This window comes from Cervus canadensis, chromosome 8 (genome assembly GCF_019320065.1).
Source record: "Cervus canadensis isolate Bull #8, Minnesota chromosome 8, ASM1932006v1, whole genome shotgun sequence".
Taxonomy (NCBI): domain Eukaryota; kingdom Metazoa; phylum Chordata; class Mammalia; order Artiodactyla; family Cervidae; genus Cervus; species Cervus canadensis.
Window position 1 is genome coordinate 82744969 of NC_057393.1, and position 12160 is coordinate 82757128.

Sequence of the window (12160 nt, forward strand, 5' to 3'; positions counted from 1 at the left end):
AATGTTTTTGCTTTGCCACAGTTAAAAATCAAACCATCTCGATTAATTTCCATTGACATTTTAAACCCCATGTTCTCTGGAGCAGGTCTTGAGGGTTTTTATAATTTTCTCATTTCAAATGCAAGCTATATGAATTGAGATTAACATTTAAAAATATAAAAGATGTTACTCATGAGTCTTTTTAAAAAAATATATATGTGTATGTAGTGGCAACTAAAGTCTTTGAAAGTAATGTACTCTGTTCTCCATGGAATATATATAATATATGTAACTTCTTTTAATTTAGATGCCTAAAAAAATTAACATACACTAAAAGGAAACCCTAAGTTCTAAATTAATGTTCTTCACTTGTATCTAAATACTTACCAGGAAACCATTGAACAAAAAAAGGAGTATCTTTTCTTGGCCGCACGGCATGGAGTATCTCAGTTCTGGAACCAGGGTATCCAGTCACTGGATATGTGTCCGGATTTGTTGATGCCTTTTCCTTTTCCATGTGGTAGGATTGAGATACAATTTGAAAGTTCCCTTCTTGCTTTTTTCTTAAATGCTAGCTACAAAAATGTAGGAAGGACCTCCTGCAAGGGAAAGAGCATAGTAGATCCAATTAAGGAAACTATCACATTCTAACTAGGGTTAGTTATGTGTAACCAGGTTTGTTGTTTAGTTGCTAAGTCATGTCAGACTCTTTTTTGTAGCCTGTCAGGCTTCTCTGTCTATGGCATTTCCCAGACCAGAATACTGAAGTCAGTTGCCATTTCCTTCTCCACAGGATCTTCCTGACCCAGGGATCAAACCCATGTATCCTGCATTGACACATGGATTCTTCACCATTGACCTACTAGTGAAGCTTGTGTAATTATATCCTCAAGATACAGTTAATTCTTTTGAGAACAGAAACCATGACTTGTTTGCTTCTCTTTAGCACCTAATGCATGTAAATATTCAAAGCCTATTTACAGAATTAAATAAATGAATGAATAAATAGATGACTGAAAGAATCAATCAGTCAGTTATTTTCCCTTGACAGTGAATTACCCTAAACCTTCAAAGGGGATGGGATAAGAAAGAATAGGAAAGCTGTTCTTGCTTAGTCTCTAAGTCATGTCCGACTCTTTGTAACCCCATGGACTGTAACCTGCCAGGCTCCTCTGTCTGTGAAATTTCCCAGGCAAGAATACTGGTGGGGGTTGCCATTTCTTCCTCCAGGAGATCTTCCTGACCCAGGGGTTGAACCATTGTCTCTTGAATCTCCTGCACTGGCAGGTGAATTCTTTACCACTGAGTCACCTGGGAAGCCCATGGGAAAACTGGGAAATAATCATACATTGGACTCCATATAGGCATTCACCTGTATTATTTCATAAGGTTCAGAGATGTTCCATGACATTGACCAAAGTCACACAATTAGTACACAGTGAGATTGGGATTTAAAACTAACTCTAGCATTAAAGCCTGTGATCTTTTTACTATCCAAATAGTTCTTATTCTACATCCTGTTTTCCAATATGTGGGCATTAGGAGAGAGTAGGAAGTGAAAGTTTCTCTTTTCACCACAAAACTAAGGTTCTTCTCTCATCCTAAATTTGGGAGGTTGCATTTTGGAGGACATGAAATTAAAACATTTTTAACACTGATTTAGAACTGGACATGGAACAACGAATTGGTTTGAAATTGAGAAAAGAGTTTGTCAAGGCTGTATATTGTCACTCTGCTTATTTAACTTATGTGTAGAGTACATCAGGAGAAATAGTGGGCTGGATATATTACAAGCTGGAATGAAGATTGCTGGGAGAAATATCAACAACCTCAGATATGCAGATGATATCACTCTAATGACAGAAAAGGAGAAGGCAATGGCACCCCACCCCAGTACTCTTGCCTGGAAAATCCCATGGACAGAGGAGCCTGGTAGGCTGCGGTCCATGGGGTCGCTAAGAGTCAGACACGACTGAGCGACTTCACTTTCACTTTTCACTTTCATGCATTGGAGAAGGAAATGGCAACCCACTCCAGTGTTCTCGCCTGGAGAATCCCAGAGACTGCAGAGCCTAGTGGGCTGCCGTCTATGGGGTCGCACAGAGTCAGACATGAATGAAGCGACTTAGCAGCAGCAGCAATGACAGAAAATGAAGAGAAACTAAAGAGCCTCTTGATGAGGGTGAAAGAGGAGAGTGAAAAATCTGGCTTAAAACTCAGCACTCAAAAAGTCTAAGATCATGGCATCTAGTTCCATCCCTTCATGGCAAATAGAAGGGGGAAAAGAAGCAATGACAGGCTTTATTTTCTTGGGCTCCAAACTCACTGTGGATGGTGACTACAGCCATGAAATTACAAGATTCTTGCTCCTTGGAAGGAAAGGAAAGACAAACCTAGACAGTGTACTGAAAAGCAGAAACATCACTTTGAAGACAAATGTCTGTATAGACAGAGCTATGGTTTTTCCAGTAGTCATGTATGGATGTGAGAGTTGGACCATAAAGAAGGATTGATGCTTTTGAATTGCGGTTGTAGAGAAGACTCTTGAGAGTCCCTTGGACAGCAAAGAGATCAAACTAGTCAATCCTAAAGGAAATCAACCCTGAATAAACATTTAAAGGACTGATGCTGAAGTTAATGCTCCAATGCTTTGGCCACCTGATGTGACGTGCCAACTCATTGGAAAAGACCCTGATGCTAGGAAGGATTGAGGGCAGGAGGAGAACAGGGAGATAGATGATGAGATGATTGGATGGCATTGTCAACACAATGGATATGCACTTGAGTAAACTCCAGGAAATAGTGAAGGACAAGGAAGCCGGGCGAGCTGCAGTCCATGGGGTCACAAAGAGTCGAACACGACTTAGTAACTGAAAAGCAATACTAATTTAGGGAAATCAGCAACCATGGAGAAAGGAAAGACTGGACCTGCTGTGTGTAAAGAGACCAGGGGAGAAAAGTTTCAACATTCTGTAAGTTTTCAATTGTTTACAGTCACTTCCACCACCCATATTGTGGTTCATCAGTGAAGCACCCCTGCCTCAATTCAGCAAATAAATCACCAAGGCCAATAGCCGTTTGACCCAAATTAGGAAATAGCATATATTCACCTTGGATAAGGATCTGAGTCACTGCATGTATTTCTTAAATATAACTTCAGTCCTCTTTATCACCAATAACCCCATGTCCTAAGGAATGTTCCTGCAGGACATTCTGCAGCATCTGCTTATCTCAGCATATCCTGCAAAAAAAAAAAAAATCCTTAAGCAAGGGTCTTTTTTTTTTAAAATTATTTAAGTATGGTTGATTTACAATGTTGTGTTACTTTCTGCTGTACAGTCCAGTGATTCTTTTTCATATTATTTTCCATTATAATTTATCACAAGATATTAAATATAGTCTTCTGTGCTATATAGTAGAACCTTGTTATGTACCCATCCTATATGCACTAGTTCACATCTGGTAATCCCAGACTCCCAATCTTCCCCTTCCCTATCCCCTCCCCCTCTTGGTAACCACAAATATGATCCCTATGTCTGTGAGTCTGTCTCTATTTTGTAGATAAGTGCATTTGTATCATATATTAGATTCTACATATAAATGAGATGATATGCTATTTGTGTTTCTCTTTCTGACATATCACTTTGTATGATCATTTTTAGTTGCATCCATGTTGCTGCGAATGGTATTCTTTCATTCTTTTTATGGTTGAGTTGTATTCCATTGTATCTGTGTATCAAATCTTCTTTATTCATTCATCTCTCAATGAACATTTAGATTGTTTCCATGTATTGACTTTTGTGAATAAGTGCTGCTATGAACTTAGATGTGCCTGTATCTCTTTGAATTATAGTTTTACCTGTATATATATCCAGAAGTGGGATTGCTGGATCACATATCAACTTTGTTTTTAGTTTTTTTGAAGTACTTCTGAACTGTGTTCCATAGTAGCTGCACAAATTTATATTTCCATAAATTATGTAGAAGGTTCACTTTTTCCCACATACTCTCCAACATTTATTATCTGTAGACCTTAATCATGGCCATTTTGACTGGTGTCAGGTGGTACTTCATTATAGTTTTGAGTGAGCAAGGGTATTAATGTGGGTCCAGTGCACTTTTATTGGTCTGAACTTGGATTTCAGAGAATCCAAGATAACCTAAAATTGTTGAGAACAATTGTTCTGTGTGTTCCTTTTTTTTTTTACAGCTATTATTAGATTCTAAAAGAGGTTAAAGAAAACCAAAAAGGTTAAAGATCTGGGGGAAAGAAAATACAGCTTATAGTTTTAAATTTCTACTTTGTCTTATTTTCCTGCTGATAATCTGTATTCTCATTTCTATTTTATGATTGGATAAAACCATGAAAATGTTCCTCATAGTTTAAAATTTCTACTTTATTTCTCTGATGATAATTTGTATTCTCATTTATATTTTTTTCATTTTTGCTGTAAACCCCAAACATGCGAATTTAAACACATAAATCAGTATGTGTTTAAGTCAAAGCATTAATAACACTGCCAAGTGGTCGAAAAGGAGCCTGCCTGTGCAAGGTGGTCGAAAAGGAGCCTGCCTGTGCGTGCTGGCGAAAGGAATCAACTCAGAGCTCAGACTTTCTCCCCAGGGAAAAGCCTCACACAGAGGATGAGAAGAAATGCCAACAACTTCTTAATGGAAGTTCAAGTTTATGCAAGGCATGCTACCAGGCACTGCTTTAAAAATACCAAGGTCATTGCTGTTGAGGAAGCAGTTGCCATCTTAGTATAAACATGAGAAGAATGATACGCAATAGCTATACTAAATGGAGATGTATAGCACCTCAGTAACAGAACTGCAAGATGCAGGCACCTTGTTGTCATAAGGCAGTGGGGGGACAGATAAAGGTCATTTCAGTTTCACACACTGCCACTTACCTACAAGGCATCCTGTTCAAGCACTCACACTCAGTAAAGTCCCTGGGAATCATCAATACCTCTTTTTACTGTGTTCATTTGAGCCAGTATGTTTTGTGATTTCTATATACCAATTGACATAATAAACTCTAACGACACCCAAGGAACCAATATGGAGCATTACATCAAGAGCATAGCATGAAAGATTCCCTGGAGAGATTCTGTTAAGTCACTGTGTCATAGTTTCAGCAGAGGCATTTACTTGTTTTGTGTCAAACAGCTGTATGTTAAAGACTCTCTAAACAGATAGGGACATGACAAGAATATATTAGCAGCTGCTTGCCATGTCAGTCATCCAAAGCTAATGTTATAAGATGTTGCATAGAAAAACTAGAAGAAAATAGATTAGATTTGTCAAAATTCAACTACACCTAGTTTGTGGATTATAATAACCTTGTCAAAACCCTTGGTGTTTTGAATTGAAATTATCCCACTGTACAACCTTACCAGATTCTAACACTAAATAAGCAAGAATAAAGATTAGTTATCTGTGCTAGCTTGTTCACAGAGCTATTCCTACTAACTCATAAATCAGAAATGAGTACAAGATGCTAATGAGGTAAGGGTCAAGATTCGACCCCACAAAGGTCACTTAGTTTTACCCAAGTCCATGACTAAAGATAAAATGCCCAAATCCTGGACAGTTTTTTTGCTGGTGAGCACCAGGGAACCAGATAGGAAAGGGCCAGTCTTTTACTACCTATAAGCAAGGTTGGGAGTGGGGTGAGGCCCACATTTTCAGAGTTCACAACTGGTCACATTTAAAAACAGAATTACAACTTAGTTCTTTTCATTATGCCTTGTTGTCATGTCCATTGACGGAGATGAACAGTTGTCTACATGGTGCGACTGACGAAACAGAAGCACCATTTAGACAGTCTAGGCCTCCTTTGTACTCCTCAGAGAACGTCACAGGATGTCAGGAGCTTGGGACTAGATTGTGCTATTAGAACACATGCAAATATGTTTTTAGTAATAATAGTTTTTCTCAGGAAAAAAAGTAAGCCAAGAATAAAATCTCAGACATATACACACATATGTACATACACAAAAATACAAATCTTTTTTTCTATGCATATATATGTCTGTTTTCCACAAACAGGGTCATATTGCATATACTATTTTATTATGGGATTGTTTTTTTCCCTTAGTGATATGTCAGAGAGATCAGCTAATTTAAAAAATAGAATTTTCTTAATATGCCTTATAGCATATAGTACACAATGATTGGAAACAATTATCTTCAATGCAAGTTCCTCTTGACCTTTGGAAACCTAGAATCTGTAGACTGAGACTACAGATCTGAGATTTTGGATCAGGCAGATCCTGTCTTAACTCCCTCCTATGCCATATCTAAACGCCTTCCTCTAATGGTGGGAAGCCATGATGCTCCTTCACTGCCAAATAGTGTAAGTTTCAACTTTTAATCTAGGTTTCTGCTGTCTAAGGGCTTCCCTGGTGGCTCAGATGGTAAAGAATCTGCCTGCAATGCAGGAGACGAGGGTTTGATCCCTGGAACGGGAAGATCCCCTGGAGAAGGGAATGGCTACCCACTCCAGTATTCTTGCCTGGAGAATTCCATGGACAGAGGAGCCTTGGTGGGCTACAGTCCAGGGGGTCGCAAGTAGTCAGACATGACTGATGACTGACACACACACTCTGCTATCTATGTACAGTGACTTTATATCTTTCAAAAACCATTACATAGATGGAACCTGAGGGATCATCTCGAGCAGCATCTTCAGATTCCAGGCCATCACCATTTAATGTATTGTGAACTCAGTTTCATTCTTTAGAAAACCTATTAGAAGAGAAAGGAGTAGAAAAACAGTGAGTATATGCATCACAGGACGAAAACGCTGATGTTGGATTGTGAACATTAACTATATGGATGTGTGTTTGCTTGGGTCACAAAGTAAAATGAACACAAATTTTTAAAATTTGTAAACAATAATAAATCTAGCTAGAGAAGCCTTTAGAACAGCAGAATTCCAAAGTTCCCCTAGAATCTCTCTGTACCTGAAAAAAAAAAAATGTAATGTATAAATTCATTAAGTGTGGAATTCCTCTGACAGCTTCAGGGCTCACAGTAGCTGGCTTCCATATTTGTTAAAAGAAGCAAACTTTTGACATTTTGTTACTCCTGCTTCTGAGCCTCACAGGAAAAAATAAAATGTGTGCAGCCTGACTTATTTTAATCATAAAACTAGGCATGTTTCTAGAATAATGAATCTTCTGATTAAAGACTGCCAAGTTCAAAGACTCATTTTGGCTGCAGGAAAGAAATTAAATGATTCAGAATTAAAGATGAAGGAACTAAAGCAGGTGAAATGTTGAAATGGATTAAACTACTGCTCTGGTGCCAGTCTCTCACCTTCAGTGGAATTTCAGCAGGAGTAGGTTATCAGAGGAGACAATTTGTATTGAAACCATTAGCCCTTGTATATGTCTGTAAATTTTAAAACATGGTAGAAAGTTTCAGTTTTGACTTTTAACAGTCAACGACCATGAAGCTAAACACGGTGATATCCATAGCCGATTGTAAGATGGCATAATACTCCCATTAACTCATTAACATAAGCCACAACTCAAAAATGTGGTCATCGATTGGGGTTGAATTGATTAGCTGAAGAGTTCACTTTGGGAATTAATTTGAGAGTTCTAAGTCTCTGTCCTTTAAAATGGTCTATTTCTTGTGAAAAGCATGAATAATTTTATGTATCTGTTTAACTCAAGATCTACAACCTTTGCAAAACCTTCCCTGATTCCCTTGTCTTTTCTTTTTAACAGTAATAACACATATTCTGAACCATAAGGTGGCATGCAAATATGTATTACACTAGACTGTTCACTATATAATATTTGATTTTTTAAACCTAGCTTCTCACAGGTAAGGAGTATTTTCATATCATAATTCTCAGATTTTATAGGACATTACTGAGCACAAACCAGTCCCTCAACAAATATTGATTACACAGTAAAGCAGAAAGCAAGAAGGAAATCAGCATTTATTGAACAACGATGTACCAAGCCCTTGATGTGCATTATGTCATTTTGAGCCCCAAGTTATCCTGAATAGCATGGACGGTTATCCATATTCTACAAATGAAGAAACTGAGCTCAGTAATGTTCAACAATTCACAGTTCCCCCTAGGTCTCCAGAACCTGGAGATCTTCTTGCTACAGCAAGGATGGCAAATATGCCCCACATGCCTGGCAAGCAATCTTTCCTACTGAGCCAATATATAACCTCAGAATCTGACTCAATACAGTGTTCTGGGCAGCTTCTGTCAATTGATCATAGTTCATTCAGGAGTTGAAAACAAATTGCGAATTTGAAATCAGATATATAGTCTCCAAGAAACTTTCCAACTCTGCTACCCTATACCTCCTACCTGCATCCTTTAAAGAGTTTTTTTTTATAATAATACATTTTTAGAATAAAAACTTTAAATGAATAAAATAGTTTTTATTATAAAATTCATTGTAATAAATTATAAAAGGCAAAATCTTAGGTGAGTGAAACTTAAAACTGTCACCTCATCAAGAGTTCCACTGCCATTCTGGACTACCTGTGCACCTGCTTTCTGATTTACCTTTCCCCAACCAGTTCTGCTTCCATCTCTTTTCTGGCGTTAACTTAGATCTGCCCTGACCTGGAAGTTCTATCCACATACGGTTTTTGAACACGTGAAAAGGTAGCTAGTTCGAACTGAAATATGCCATCAGAATAAAATACTCTAGATTTTGAAGACTGGTATGAAAATGAGATCGTTAAATATCTCATTAATAATTTTTATGTTGATCACATGTTGACATTGTAATAATATTAGAATATAATTGAGTTAGAGAACATATAGTGTTATATTAGTTTCATCTGTTTCCTTTTACTTTCTTATAATATGGTAACTAGAAAATGCAAAGAAACATGTGGCTCATCTTTAAGGCTTGCATTATGTTTTTGTTGGATAGCACTGTCATAAAGGCTTTCATCTTCCATCTTTGATTCTTTTGTTTTCCATGCTTCCATGTGGCTTCCTATTCCATTTTAAGGATAGATGGTCCTTCATCTTCCTTAGCTGTTGACTCTTGGCTGCAGCCTTGTGTATGGCTTTCATGTGGTGAGTTCTTCCATCTTTCCTCAGTCCACAATAGCCTCCCTAAGCTGCAGCTCTCTGCTGCCCACTGCTGTTGCCAGGAAATGTCTGAACTCTGAGCTGGATTTCAGTTCCTCTAGCCAGACCCCTTCAATTCCAGAACTCTTAGTTTCCTGTGAGTTCTTCCAGATACATGGCAAGAGATCAGATTTAAAATGGGGGAGTGAGAAGATAGTCAAGCTCTTCCCCCTTTGACTTGGAGTACACCTTCTTTTGCAGGGCATTCAGCCATCATACAGTAGTCCACCAGTGGCTGATTGATTAAGCATGTGAAGTAGGTGATCCACTCTGATAATAACTTACTAATGGTCTGTGAAGTAGCATGGGCAGTGGTAAAAGAAGTAGAATAGTTGAGACCACAACTGAAAATGTCCAGATCAAGTCAGATGGCTGTTAGGGTCTAAACGTGAGATTAAGAACAGGAACTGTTTCTTTGTAGGGCAGAGGGGGAATGATGGAAAGATTCAAAGCTAAGAAATTCACCTGTAGAGTAAAGGTAAAGAGAAAATCTCATAAATCAAAGATCTAACCACCAGGGGGCCATAGAAAAAAATGTTAAAAGATCTGAATTTATGTCTCGGCGCTGTCCCCCAATTACACTTCCAGTTGTTTATCATTTAATTTTTGCATCTAAAAATGATAGAGAATAATGCTTTTCTTACCTGAGCATTGTGTCAGTTATATAAAACATTCAGAGAAGAGGGAAAGTTGCAGGAGGAGAGGGTTATAGAAGGGGCAGAAGTCTCTCCCCCAAATCCCAGATTGGGGGGAATTGTGTAGCTATAGGTAGTATGATCTTGACCAGAAAAGCACACGAAAACACCTATGTATATTGTAAAATATAAATCACAGTCTACTTTCTTCAAAACAGTGTATAAATACAATGTTTAAAATCATGAATGAACATTTTTGAGAAGGAAAGATAAAGTGACTCTGAGAACATTGCCTTTGGAAGGCACACTCATGACCACGCCAACTTCTCCAGAAGTTTAGTCCCACAAATGAAAGTGTTGATATAAAAATTCTCTAAAACCTTTGCCAGGATGATACTAGCCTTCTTGTTTTTCCTCAGTCATGCTCTACTGGTTCCTGCTTCAGAACTTCCACACTTCCTTTTCGCCCTGCCTGAAACACTTTTCCTTTGGCTCACTGCCTCATTTCTCTTCTACTCACCAGCACCAGCCCTTCTGTGCCCACCAAGAGACCTTCTGAGGTTAAACAAAAGATGTAGTCACAGAAAATCACTTTGCGCCACATGTGTCACTGGTGTCCTGAGAAAGGCTCTCGACAAGAATGAAACTGAGCCTTATAAACCATGGCCCCAGATGTTCCTCTTCAGCAGTGGGTGACCTTGCAGTAACCCAGGTGTGAACATCCACACCAGGGCAAGGAGTAAAGACCCTGATCAGGAGCTGCCCAGACTTAAAAAGTTTCCTGCCCCACAAGAGCCAATACATCTTGCAATCCATTCATAAGCATATCTTCCAGAGTCCCCAAAACCAACATGCCAGTTATAAGACTCATGGACTCAGAGAAGCCCAGAAAGCTCAGGCCTCCATCAGATACTTAGAAATTATTTGCAGTACATCCTAATTCAGATGCAAATTTACCAGTATGGCATCATTTTTATCATAAGCAAGTTCACTTAATTACATGGCTGGCACTTTTACTCAAATCGGATCACCAGAGAAGTAGATCTAGACAGTTGGACTGAAGCTCAGATTCTCGTGAAGCAGATTTGGTTAACCCACACCATCTAAAATAGCCATGGATTCTGTCCCTTCAGACTTTCAACCCTCTTGCCTGCTTTATTTCTATTTGCAGCATATATCATTATTTATTTATCTATGTGCTTCTTTGTTGCCTGGTGTCCCCCGTATTAGCTCCGTTAGAATGAAGAAGTTGTCTGATATGTTCCCTGTTGTACCTAGCATCTAGAAGAATATGTAGCACAGAGTAGGCACTCAATAAACATTTGTTAAATAAATAACATCAGTATCCAGGATTTGGTGCAAAGAATTCATGCTATGGACAGGAAGGCCTGGCAAGCTGCAATCCATGGGGTCACAAAGAGTCGGACACGACTGAGCAACTGAACTCAACTCAAATAGCAATTATGAGCAGATGTGTGTGGGCAAGCAATCTGTTAGCACGCCAAGTGACCTGCCCCTCCCTGCCCCGCTGGAAACCTGGTCCCAGGGGCACACAGGTCCCAGAGAAATAATTACATTGTTAAGAAAACTAGGGTATTGGTCAGGACTTTCATTACAGAGTAGCACATAGTGACCTAGTCTGTAGGACCTAAAACACTGGAAAACAACAACAAACAAAAAACAACCAAATGCAGGAATCTAGCTACTGGAACATTAGAATTCCGACATCAAAATGAATTCATCACCAAGATGGCTTGGCTGGCAGTTTCACTTCTATAAGATGCTTCAGCACGATGGATCAAATTACCACATTTTCCACCATCATTTCCCAAAGAGTTCTGTGAGATGTTAATACATACTATTTAGAAAAGGGTTCATGCTTGGGAAATCCAGTTAAATGTCTTTATTAAAAGACCTCTCTGAGAATTTACTTTGTAAATTTCAAAAGACAGACCACAAAACACAAACTTCCCCAAACTTCGCAAACTGTAGAAACCCTTCTTTGTCAGTGCATCTCACTGTATTTTGCAACAATTTTCATAAATGTGTTTTATACTGCTTGGCAGAGAATCATATAATATGTATGTTAAGACCAAAATTCCCCAAATGAGGAAACAGAAACTAAGAGCCATAAGTAAATACAAGCATCCCTTGTAAGTAATGTATCCCTCATGAATTATTTCTCAGTGTATGCAAAAGTTATGTTTACACTGTAGTCTATTAAATGTACAATGCTAAAAATGCTAATCACTTGAGCCTTCAGTAAGCTGTAGTAACATCAATGATCACTGACCACAGATCATCAGAGCAAATATAATGATAATGAAACAGTTTGATGTATTGTGAGAATTACAAAAATGTGGCACAGAGACATGTAGTAAGCAAATGCTGTTGGAAAAATGGCACCAATAGACTTGCT

General features: G+C 38.4%; 1 long non-coding RNA gene across 1 annotated transcript; it reads right to left on the bottom strand.

Annotated features, from left to right (window-relative positions):
* Positions 1-280: 280 nt before the first annotated feature.
* Positions 281-6728, bottom strand: LOC122446718. Its single transcript, XR_006270984.1, has 3 exons — positions 6647-6728; positions 3090-3220; positions 281-578 (listed from the first exon to the last, which is right to left on the bottom strand). It is a non-coding gene; the product is annotated as an uncharacterized LOC122446718 (long non-coding RNA).
* Positions 6729-12160: the final 5432 nt, after the last annotated feature.